Below are 10,668 nucleotides of genomic sequence, written 5' to 3' on the forward strand. Positions count from 1 at the left end.
TTGAAAGATAGCTTTTTTCTTCCTAGTATAGATCAACTGGTGGATGATAGTGCCAAGTATGACCTCTTCAACTTTATGAATACCTATTCTAGTTACAATCAAATTAAAATGCTAAAAGATAAGGGGGAAAAGATAGCTTTTATTACTGAAAAAGGCTTTTACTGTTATAAGATAATACTTTTCGGATTGAAAAATACATGGGTGACCTACCAAAGGCTGGTAAATAAGGTGTTTAAAAATGAGATCAATTGTAACATGAAAGTATGTGTGGATAATATGATAGTTAAGAGTAAAAATTTGATTGAGCACTTAGAAGACCTCAGAGATACCTTCAACATTTTGAAAAAGTATTACATGATTAACAAAGGAAAGATAATGGTAAACCTAAAAAAAGTTCAAGCAATCCTAAACATGAAATTGCTGACCTCGATAAAAAAAGTTCAAAGGTTAACTGTTAGAATAGCCTTTCTAAGTCGATTCATGTTCAAGTCGATAGAATGATGCTGCCATTATTCAAAGTCCTCAAGAACATCTTTGACTTCAGGTGGACTCTTTAGTGCCAAAAAGGTTTTGAAGAACTCAAAGAGTTCTTATCTTTTTTACCCATTTTGTTTAAGTTAAGGTTTGGTGAAACTTTGTACTTATACATAGCCAGCACAGACCAGATCATTAGCTCAATCTTGATTCGAGAAGAATAAAAGAAGCAAAGATCGATCTATTTTGTAAGCAAAGTACTAACAAGGCCAGAGATTAACTATAGCGGCATAGAAAAGCTAGCATATACCATTATCACCTTATTCAAAAAACTTAAGCCATATTTTTAAGCCCACACAATTCACGTACTGACGACCAACTAACCACTGAGACATGTCTTACAGGAGCTTGAAATATTATGAAGGCTAATTAAATAGATGGTGGAGCTTAACGAATTTGACCTACACATATTATCTAGGTCGACCTTAAAATCTTAAGTATCGGTAGACTTTATCATAAAGCTTACCTCAGTACACCCTGATAGACAACCTGAGAAAAAAGAAAAAATCTTGCATAAAGATGGTTGAAAACTCTATGTTGATAGATAAGCCACGAGCCACATAAATGAGTTGACTTTATTTTGATCAGCCTAGAAGGGCTATAGTACCCATGCGTTTTAAGATTTAAGTTTAAGGCATCCAATAATAAGGTAAAATATAAGGCATTGATAGCTGATTTAAAATTGACAATTGAGTTTAACATTCAACACATAATCGCATATAGCGACTCCTAACTAGTGGTTGGTTAAATAAATGGAGAGTTCGAAGCTTGAAAAGATAGGATTCAAAGTATATTGATAAGCGCTGAGCTTAATGGCTGACTTCAAGAAAGCTAAGGTGAACAAGATATTGAGGTTAAAGAATTCACTCGTAAGCTCCTTGTCTAAGTTAGTTTTAAGAATAACAATGGAAGACTTAGACCAAGTTTTAATAAAAGAACTAATGCATAAAAATATCGAAGACAAGCTCGTAGGATAAATCATAGAGAAAAAATTTGGATGACGTCAATCAAGGTATACCTGACCACGAGAACAACACCTGAGAAAAGAATTCGAGTTAAGGCATTGATGAGAAAGGCTCCTTAGTACACAATGATTTAAGAAAAATTATACAAAAGATCTTTTACTCTACCTTATTTAAGATATATTGATGAAGAAAAAGCAGATTACGTCATATGAAAAATCTATAAAAAAAAAAAGAAGCCCCCTTGGACCTCGGCCATTAGCTTACAAGTAGGGCTGTAAACGAGCCGAGCCGAGCCGAGTAGTGAGAAGCTCGAGCTCGAGCTCGACTCACAACTCCGGGCTCGATACTCGGCTCGAGCTCGATCTAGTTTTATTTTTTAAGCTCGAGCTCGATTCGTGATCGAATTCGAGCTACTCGAGCTCGCTCGATTAAGCTCGATTAATATGTAAAAATAAGCTCGATTCGTATACTCGACAAGAGTTCGATTATTCATGCTCGAACTCGAACTCGAACTCGGATTCGAAATATTTTATTAATTAAAAAAAATAAAAATATATTTAAATATAAAAGCTCGATTAGGCTCGCGAGCTACTCGAGTCAGATATAAGAATACTCGAATTCGGCTCGATCGGTAAGTCGAGCTACTCGAGCTCGAGCTCGACTCGACAATAATCGAACCGAATTCGAGTTTTTTTCGAATCGAACCCGAGTAGCTTGCGAGTACTAATGTATCATTTACACCCCTACTTACAAGGTATTTAAACAAGGTTATTATTAGCCCATCATCAAAAGAGATATGATTGAATTGGTAAAAAAATATGACAAGTGTCAGAGATTTGTTATCGTGCAACACTTTCCTTTGAGTGAGTTCACTCCTATCATCAGCTCGTGGCCCTTCATTGAATGAGGGATTGATGTATTCGAACTATTCACTCTGGCCATAAGTCAGAAGATATTTGTATTAGTGGTAATAGATGAAATGGCTTGAGGCTAAGGCATTGGCCACCATGGTAGAGGTTCAAGTCAAAAGAATTGTATGAAAAAATGTAGTCTGTAGATTCGATTTACCTCAATCTATAATAACGAATAATGGCAAACAGTTTGAAAATTTAAGGTTTAATGAGTAATATTCAAACCTTCACATCGACCTCAGGTTCATGTTGGTTGCCTACCCTCAGTCCAACGGGTAGGCTGAAGTTACGAACAAGATAATATTAAAAGTTCTAAAGAAGAGACTTGATGCCATAAAAGGAAAGTGGGTCAATGAGCTACCAAAAATGGTATGGGCCTTGAGGACAACCGTGAAAGTACCAGCTAGTGAAATCTCGTTCCATCTAACATTTGAAATAGAGGTTGTAGTACCCGTTGATATTGACCTACTGAGCTTAAGAGTCAAATTAGGGTCAAAAAAAGAAAATGAAAAAAATGCTTAGAGTTGACTTTGACCTCATTGAAGAATAGAGGGATAACCCTGACACGGATAGCAGTTTACTAACAAAAGGTGTCCAACTATTATAATAAAAGGTTTCGATATAAACATATTAAAAAGATGACCTAGTACTTAAAAAAGTTGAAGCTTCAAACGCAAACGATCAAAGTGGTAAATTAGCCTCGATTTGGGAAGGATCGTATGTTGTTAAAAAGATCATCCATGACGCAACCTATAAACTACATGACCTGAATGGCAATGTTGTCCTAATGATGTGGAATGCAGATAATTTAAAAGTTTATTATTAGTAGCTCGATTTAAATTGAGCTCACACTTGTATTTTATTTTGTACTTAGATATAAAAGTTAAATTATTCTCAGCAAGCTTACACTTAATCGATCTAACAAAATCTGACCTAAAACTTAGATGGATTCTCAAGTTAATTTAATCCAAGTGACTAAGTAAATCCTCAGTTCATTTAATCGAGCTCAAATCTCTTTGATTAACCATGCTTTAGCTCATGCTAATAAAGAAAGTAGGATTATAGTAACAAAGCTAAGCTAGAGCTTAGATTGAATTGAACAAAAAATATTCATTTCATTTATAGTAAGTACAAGAGTTGTTTGTCAGAAAAATCATCAAAATCTAAGGCCATTCCAAAAATTGACATCATACTTTTAACAAAAAATTTATAAAAATAAAAAATAAAAAGTTCAAAGAATCATGCTTCAACAACATTAGTAGTAGTAGCAATGAGAGTAACATCCTTATCAGTAAGAGTAGTAACAATGACCTTACACTCTCTAGCTTCTTCTGTTTTATGCTTAGGCCCTAAATCTACCTCTAGCTCAACCTTTATGGCTTCATCATCATTATCTTCTTTCTCTTTTTTATCTTTCTTGGGTTAGTTTAGATGAGGCCTTGATATGATATTATTGATCTAAATATCAAAGAGGTTGAGGTTGCCCTTGGCCAATTGGAAGGCATTGACCACGTTCTTCTTAAAGAACTTCACCTTCATTTAGAGACATTTGTTGGAAGCTTTGTACTATTCTATGACTTTCTTCTTTAGGTCATTCTCTCTTTTCTCTCTGGCCTTAAGCTCAGACCTCAATTTTGTTATCTTAACCTGAGTGTCATTAAGTTTGAGCTTAACTTACTCCCTCATTGAATTAGATAATGCTTTGTTAATCAGGACAACCTCAACTTTGTTGTCAACTAGTCAATTTTTTTCTTCTGCTCAGCTTTCTTTTTGTGGGACACATTAAGACTAGATTAGTTATTACCCAACGCATCTTAACCCTTCATGTACTCTTTAGCCAGGATAGCTTTATCTTTCTCAACCTTTACAAGGTGGGCCATTACGAGATAAGTGTGGTGAAGGGCTTCACCAGTGTTATTTAGGGGTTAAAGGGGAAATTTATTTTAGGCTATGTAGAATGACCTCAAACTTAGCAAAATGAAGAATATTAATAAAACCTAGCTGAAGCCAGTTAGTGTTTACTAAGAAAAGAGACTATAATTTTATTGAATCTTTTGGCCACTATCAAGTTGGTGATGGGGTCATCAACTGGAATGTACTCAAAACTAGTGGAGATATTCTCCGAGTTGGGCCTTAACACCTTAGCCTCAAGATTCTCCAAGTTGAAAGATAAGGCTTCAACTCTAGGTTTTTTGGTAAAAAAAAGAGATGTTAGTGCTGATGTTGAAAAGAGGTCTCTACCAGCCTTAACCTTTATTTTTTGGGTTATGGAAGAGCAATGCAGTAAGAGGTTAATAACCTTGTCCCCCAATGGGATGGGGCTCCGAGTTGAATTTTCTTTTTGCCTTTTTTTGGCCTAGGGCCATGCTAGTATAGGTTAAAGTCAAAGTTGTCATCGTTAGTGGTAATCTCTATAAAATCGAGCTAACAGTTAGATAAAATCAAGTTAAAATAAAACTCTACGAGGTTACCTTAAATTTATCCCTAATACTTCTTCCTGTTTATTACTTATGGGGAGATCAACTCATAAGTATCAATGATGACTTCTCCTATATGATTATATTTCAAAATTTTATGTCGATATGATAGATTTAGAATGAAAAAAGCCACTGGTGCATCCACGAAAGTGTTAGGCATACTCCTTATTTCTCGGGGCTCAATCTCAGAAGCAACATTAACCCTGGACTCACCATCTTTATTTATTTTTTGGTTTTCAAGGCAAAAGAAGAGTAGTTTTCAATTTTTATTGAGTTCGGGCAATCGGCAAGTAATTTCTTATTGGATCGAGCTATATGTAGTACCACCTACTATTGTTGGGGTGATTTATAAGAGAAAAGAACTTTTTGAATAGAGAGAGAGAAATAAGAATGTTTGAATGTTGACAAAGAATAATGAAAGCAACTATGTACCATATAAAATTAAGAGTGAGCTGAGTAATAGTCAAATTATAAGAATTAAAATTGAAACAAATAAAGAATGAAGTGAAAATCTCATATTGGCCATGAAAAAATCTCAATACATATAAAGCTAATGTAGTTCTAGTCTATCAGTGACCCGATCTATGGAGTTCAGCATTATTATATTGTACCCTTCTCTGAAAAAAAGGAAAGTCATCGTCAGAGCATAGATGTGTTAAGCTAAACACATGTTAGAATAGTCTTCAAGATTTTTCCTATCATTTAGTTTACTCATCATGTCTTTAGAGATCATGCAGAGGTCATAGAGAGTATATACAAGGACCTTAGCTAGTTCGTCCTGCTCCACAGTATTCTTTTCCTTGCCACCACTTTTTTTGGCTGAAGTACTCCCTTTCTTTTGTTCCTCTTTGGAACCTTCATTGTCAGAATCTTCATCACTTGAAGACTTTAACTCTTAAACAAGAGCAAGGTTCTGAGGTTGAACTATGGTTAAGACCAATTCAATTTCGAAGGAAAAAAGATGAGGTAGAGACCCCTTAGGAGAAGAAGAGATTTTGACAAGAATTGATTGAGGGAGAATATAAGTGACAACGAGAACATCAATAGGGGAAGAGCAAAAAAAGAAAAATTGATGAGATTAAACCCCAAAAAGAGGAATAATAGAAGATGTAGGAAGATTGGCCATAAAAGATGGACCGACTTGAGAGAGGGAAAAAGGTGGTGGATTTGTAGGTTGGAGTCTATCTGAGCATATAGCTTTTCCATGCTCAGAACCCATTCTTTTCTTACCCTAGCATTCTCTTTATTTTGTCACTACCTTTCCTTAGACATCGAATTAAACCAGTAGGTCATTTTCTCATAATTACGACTCATGATAATTGTCAAAATTAGATCATTGTCTTATTGCTTGCATTGACCTCCTCTAGGTTCTATTCGGTAACTTTTGACCTCCACAAAACTCATACTAGAAGACATGGTTAAAAATACATATTGAAAAAGCTGTGAAAAAACTTTAAAGGTTGAAAATCTTTGAGATTGGAAAGTTTAGGTCAAATTCAAAGGAAAGAAAGTAGAAAGGTGGAAAACTGAAGCCTTAATGGCCCTTTATATAGATGTGCCGCAAATAAGATAAACGACACAGGCTGTGCCATATGTCATAGCAAAGGTGGAAAGACGTCTTTTCATCTTCCCCCTTTAAATTTTCCCTCTTAAACTATTTCTCTCCTAATTTAATGTTGTTAAATCGGCTTAATTGGATGAACCCCAGGCCGGTTAGATCAGATGACTCTTTAGGGTAAACTGGAAGCTTAGTTCATTGTCAGAGTTCAAAATAGAAGCTCAAATCCAAGCTTTTAAAACAAAATACAAGTCTCACGACGACTAGACAAACTCCAACACTAACCTCGAACCATTCCGAACAATTATTACCTCGATAACCTTTAAATCGGTTATCCACTTAACCCAAGATGCACGTGCGAGATCAGACAACCACAAGGTTAGAACACGCCTCAAGACTAGTCATCCCATAAGATCGACCTCCCTCTATAGCGTTGGCTTCGAAGAATCGAACTTTCATATCATTTCTTTTTTTCCAATCTACCCTATACTGAGGGTGTTGATCATACATTCAATAATTTTATATTCAAACTGCTTGGTAGGGAGATAGAGTATTTGGAACATTTGATGATAAAAAAGGTATAGTGGTCTTTTTCTTTCTTAAAAGCCTTCACTAGATAACCAAAAATATTTTTATCATTTATACCGACTTGACATGTCAAGTTGATTTGACATGCTCAATGTCACATCAACTCAGCACTATCCTTATTATCCCCTAATGACCCCTACAGTTTACCTATAAATATGAAGGTCCAAGTACCATTAAGGCAAGTTCACTCGACTTCCATTCTCTCATTTCTACTTTCTTTTTTACCTTACTCTTTTGACTTGCACATCGGTGTGCAAATGCAAGGAACACCTCCTACCTTTGCCTTTTACCACCTTTCTTTTCTGTTCTTCCAAGAACACCTTGATATCGAGTTCGGCACCAACAACTTCTATACAATCAAATTATTATGGGATATTTTATATTTTTATTTTCATTACTATTTTTAATTTTAATTTCATAATTATATTAACTGTATATATTGATTACTTTCATAATCTTTTTTTGCCGTAAGATATTAATTTTAAAATAAAAAAATATTAAAATTTAAATATTAAACTTAACGAATATCATATTTCAACAATATTAACCAATAAAATTTCAATAGAATCTGAACAAATTTCAAGAGTTCATCCAGTCCCCCTCTTCCCCAAAATAATTAAGCACAAATAAATAAATAAGGCTCTTCTTTGGTGTATTAGTTAATTGAATTCTTTACACAACAGTTTATTCCTTGCAACAGTTTTTCTTATCGTTTTTAAATAAAATCGACCATCTTTTTTCTCGTTCGAGCATTTAGTTTCAAATTAAGGATGGCATTTTGATAAGCCAAGTCATTGGGAGAGATGGCATTAACTTTTACGGTCTTTAGCGTGTTCAATGGATGATAGTGATCCTAATAAAAGAATTTTGACTATTTTTCCCAAGCATTTGACAAATTAACCAACAACAACAACAACTTGCCTTATAATATTAAATGGTGCAACTCATAAATATTTATTAAATAAAGAGCTATTTACTTTTATTTTGTAATTATAATTTGAAAATATAATAATAACGCAAATTAAAAAAATATGTATTCACATACGAGGCACTTGATCATGTACCAGTGTGTGTATATAAAAAAACCAAAGTAGATTTTACTTTCGTAATCCCACTAATATTTGTGTTAGAATCAAAATGAAGGAAACGAAAGAAAACGAAGTAGCTGAAGAAAATAATTGGGACGGGAAAGAAATTAATAAATGAGGTTTTATTTTATTTTATTTTATTTCATCTCTCGTATTTGTTACGTACTGATGAAAAAAGAAAAAAAAAAAAGAAAATGAGAAAAAGGTTAAACTATGAATTATAAAATTATTGAATTTAACAAAATAAAAAAATTTTTTCTTTACACTTGTGAAAGGACTGAATTTTTTAGAGAATACAAAGAATAAAAGGCAAATCCATATTTTCTTCGTACAAAATAAATTGGAAAAAAAAAAAAGAGCATGCGTTCCTTCCTCCCCTCTCCTAGCTTTCCTCCACATCTACCAGACACGATGTGAAGAATGAAGTTTCCATCGGTTTTCCTAAACATTTGTATCTGTGGGCTGGCGTAACATTCCCCTTCATTGTTTAGTAAAAACTAGGAAGGTGCCTACATATGCAACATTGATCACTACAACAGAAAGAATAGCCTAACAAGCAGTCGGTTTCTAAAACATAAGGTTTTGTTTGGAAGTCAAGGAAAAGGAAAACGTGGGTTGAATTAAGGGTCATGGTGTTTACACTCTGATTTTTCTAATTTTAGTGGCTCTAGAAAAATAAAAGTTATGATATTTTGATAAAATATTAAAATTTTAATTACAACTTTTAAGATCTAATTTCTAACAATCTCAAAATCTATATAATTAATTATCTCTCTAAACGTGAATTATCCCACAGAATTATCTCTTTATATGTGAATTAATCCGAAATCCAACAGGAGCCAAAGCCATGACCTTGACCTTTCCATTAATAAATTTAAAAATATTATTTTTAATAGAAATGAGTTATAAATTTAATTTTAATTTAAAAATTCAAAAAATATAAGAGATATAATGTAAATGAATCCTACTATATATATATATATATATTATTAACTTGGACATTTCAAAGCTGGAAGTCTGACGATTTATCAACTATCTGCAGCAATACCAAAATTTTTACAAGTTGATGAAAATAATTTCACTTGAAAAAACCTTGATTACTTTACTAGTTTCTCTATAAATATGCGACACAGTTTGATAGAAAAAATGGCGAAAATACAAACAATGGGGAGTTTCTCTAGTGCTGCTGTATGTGCTCTACTTGCAGCCTCTTTAATGTTGTCGATGAGTTCATGGACTGCGTCGGTAGAGGCAAGAATTCCTGAGTTTTCAGCAATCCAAGGTACAGCAAACCTCTTCACAACTTTGGTTATAGTTACTTGATTTCATCGAATAGAGAGTCGTTTTTCTTTTGATACAAATGAAAGAGTCTGGGGAAAAGAGATGTTCTGTTCCATAATTAAACTGACCTGTACTCACCAACCAATATTCCTTTTTCAAAACCCAAAATAGGAGGCTTGCTAGTAATTTCAAACTCTAAATACTACTACCCATAAATGGATTTTTCACTCTATATTTTTTGCTGCGTTTAAAAAAACACCACAAGCTTTTATTATTTGAAAATGATAACAACGTTTTAAGAGTAAACGCCTCTAATAAGACATTTATTTTAATAAATGTCACTATTTTATAACAAAATATCTACCTAAAAGATAATAAGTAGAGTTCCGAAGTCTTTTAGATACCTAATCCATACATAAAATTTGCTACTCTCTGTGTCTTATTTTATATTTGTTATCTTTTGAATTTCATAAAATTTTAAATGATTTTAATTTTTTTTTGATAAATTAAAACTTTTTTGGTCTTTTTTTTTGCATCCTCTCAATCAAGCAGAGTTAACATCTTTTGGCCCCTATCAACTCCAAATATTAGTAGGAAACTACTTTCTAATAATAGGCTATCCCTGTATATGTCTAAAGTTATTTTTTTCTTATATATATATATATATATATATATATATTGCATAAGTGCTAATATGTTTGGTTTGGTGTTAATAACAGAAAATTTGGTTCGTTTAAGTTTAGCACGTCGAAGTGCAAAGGAAGATCCCAAATATTCGAACCCTGGAAGTCCAAATGGAAATAAACATCGTGGGCAATTTCAGCCAAGTCCACCAGGATCACTATCGTAAATGATCCAAACAGTCCAAATCCACCCAGACAGGCATAGGAAATGCATCTTCCTTCTGCCTGCATTTTAATAATTATGCATTTGTTATTTTTTTTTTCTTGCTAAAGTGTTTTCCTCAATGTAATCAAGTGGGTTATATATGTTGTTATAGTCCATGTACTTTTTGATATGTTTGGTGCAGAAATTTATGATAAAATAAAATTATATTAAATAGTATCATCTTATCATGTTCTTGATATAGGCAAGATTTAAGATAAAATAATTTTATTTATTGATCAAATTATCTTTCTTCAAAATTTATATAATTTAAATTATTAATTTAAAATTTAATAATATAATAAGATATGTAAGTTTAATATTATAAATTAAAAACAATTCTTTTTACTTTGGAAAGATTGAATTATTTTATGTTAAGAA

At 32.9% G+C, this 10,668-nt stretch overlaps 1 long non-coding RNA gene across 1 annotated transcript; it reads left to right on the top strand.

Moving 5' to 3' along the window:
- The first annotated feature begins 9,149 nt into the window (after positions 1-9,149).
- Positions 9,150-10,464, top strand: LOC149512866 (uncharacterized). The gene is made up of 2 exons (XR_016331702.1): positions 9,150-9,403; positions 10,122-10,464. It is a non-coding gene; the product is annotated as an uncharacterized LOC149512866 (long non-coding RNA).
- Positions 10,465-10,668: the final 204 nt, after the last annotated feature.

Source organism: Durio zibethinus, chromosome 21 (genome assembly GCF_047325235.1).
Source record: "Durio zibethinus cultivar Kanyao isolate XHJ-2024 chromosome 21, ASM4732523v1, whole genome shotgun sequence".
In the NCBI taxonomy this organism is placed as follows: Eukaryota; Viridiplantae; Streptophyta; class Magnoliopsida; order Malvales; family Malvaceae; genus Durio; species Durio zibethinus.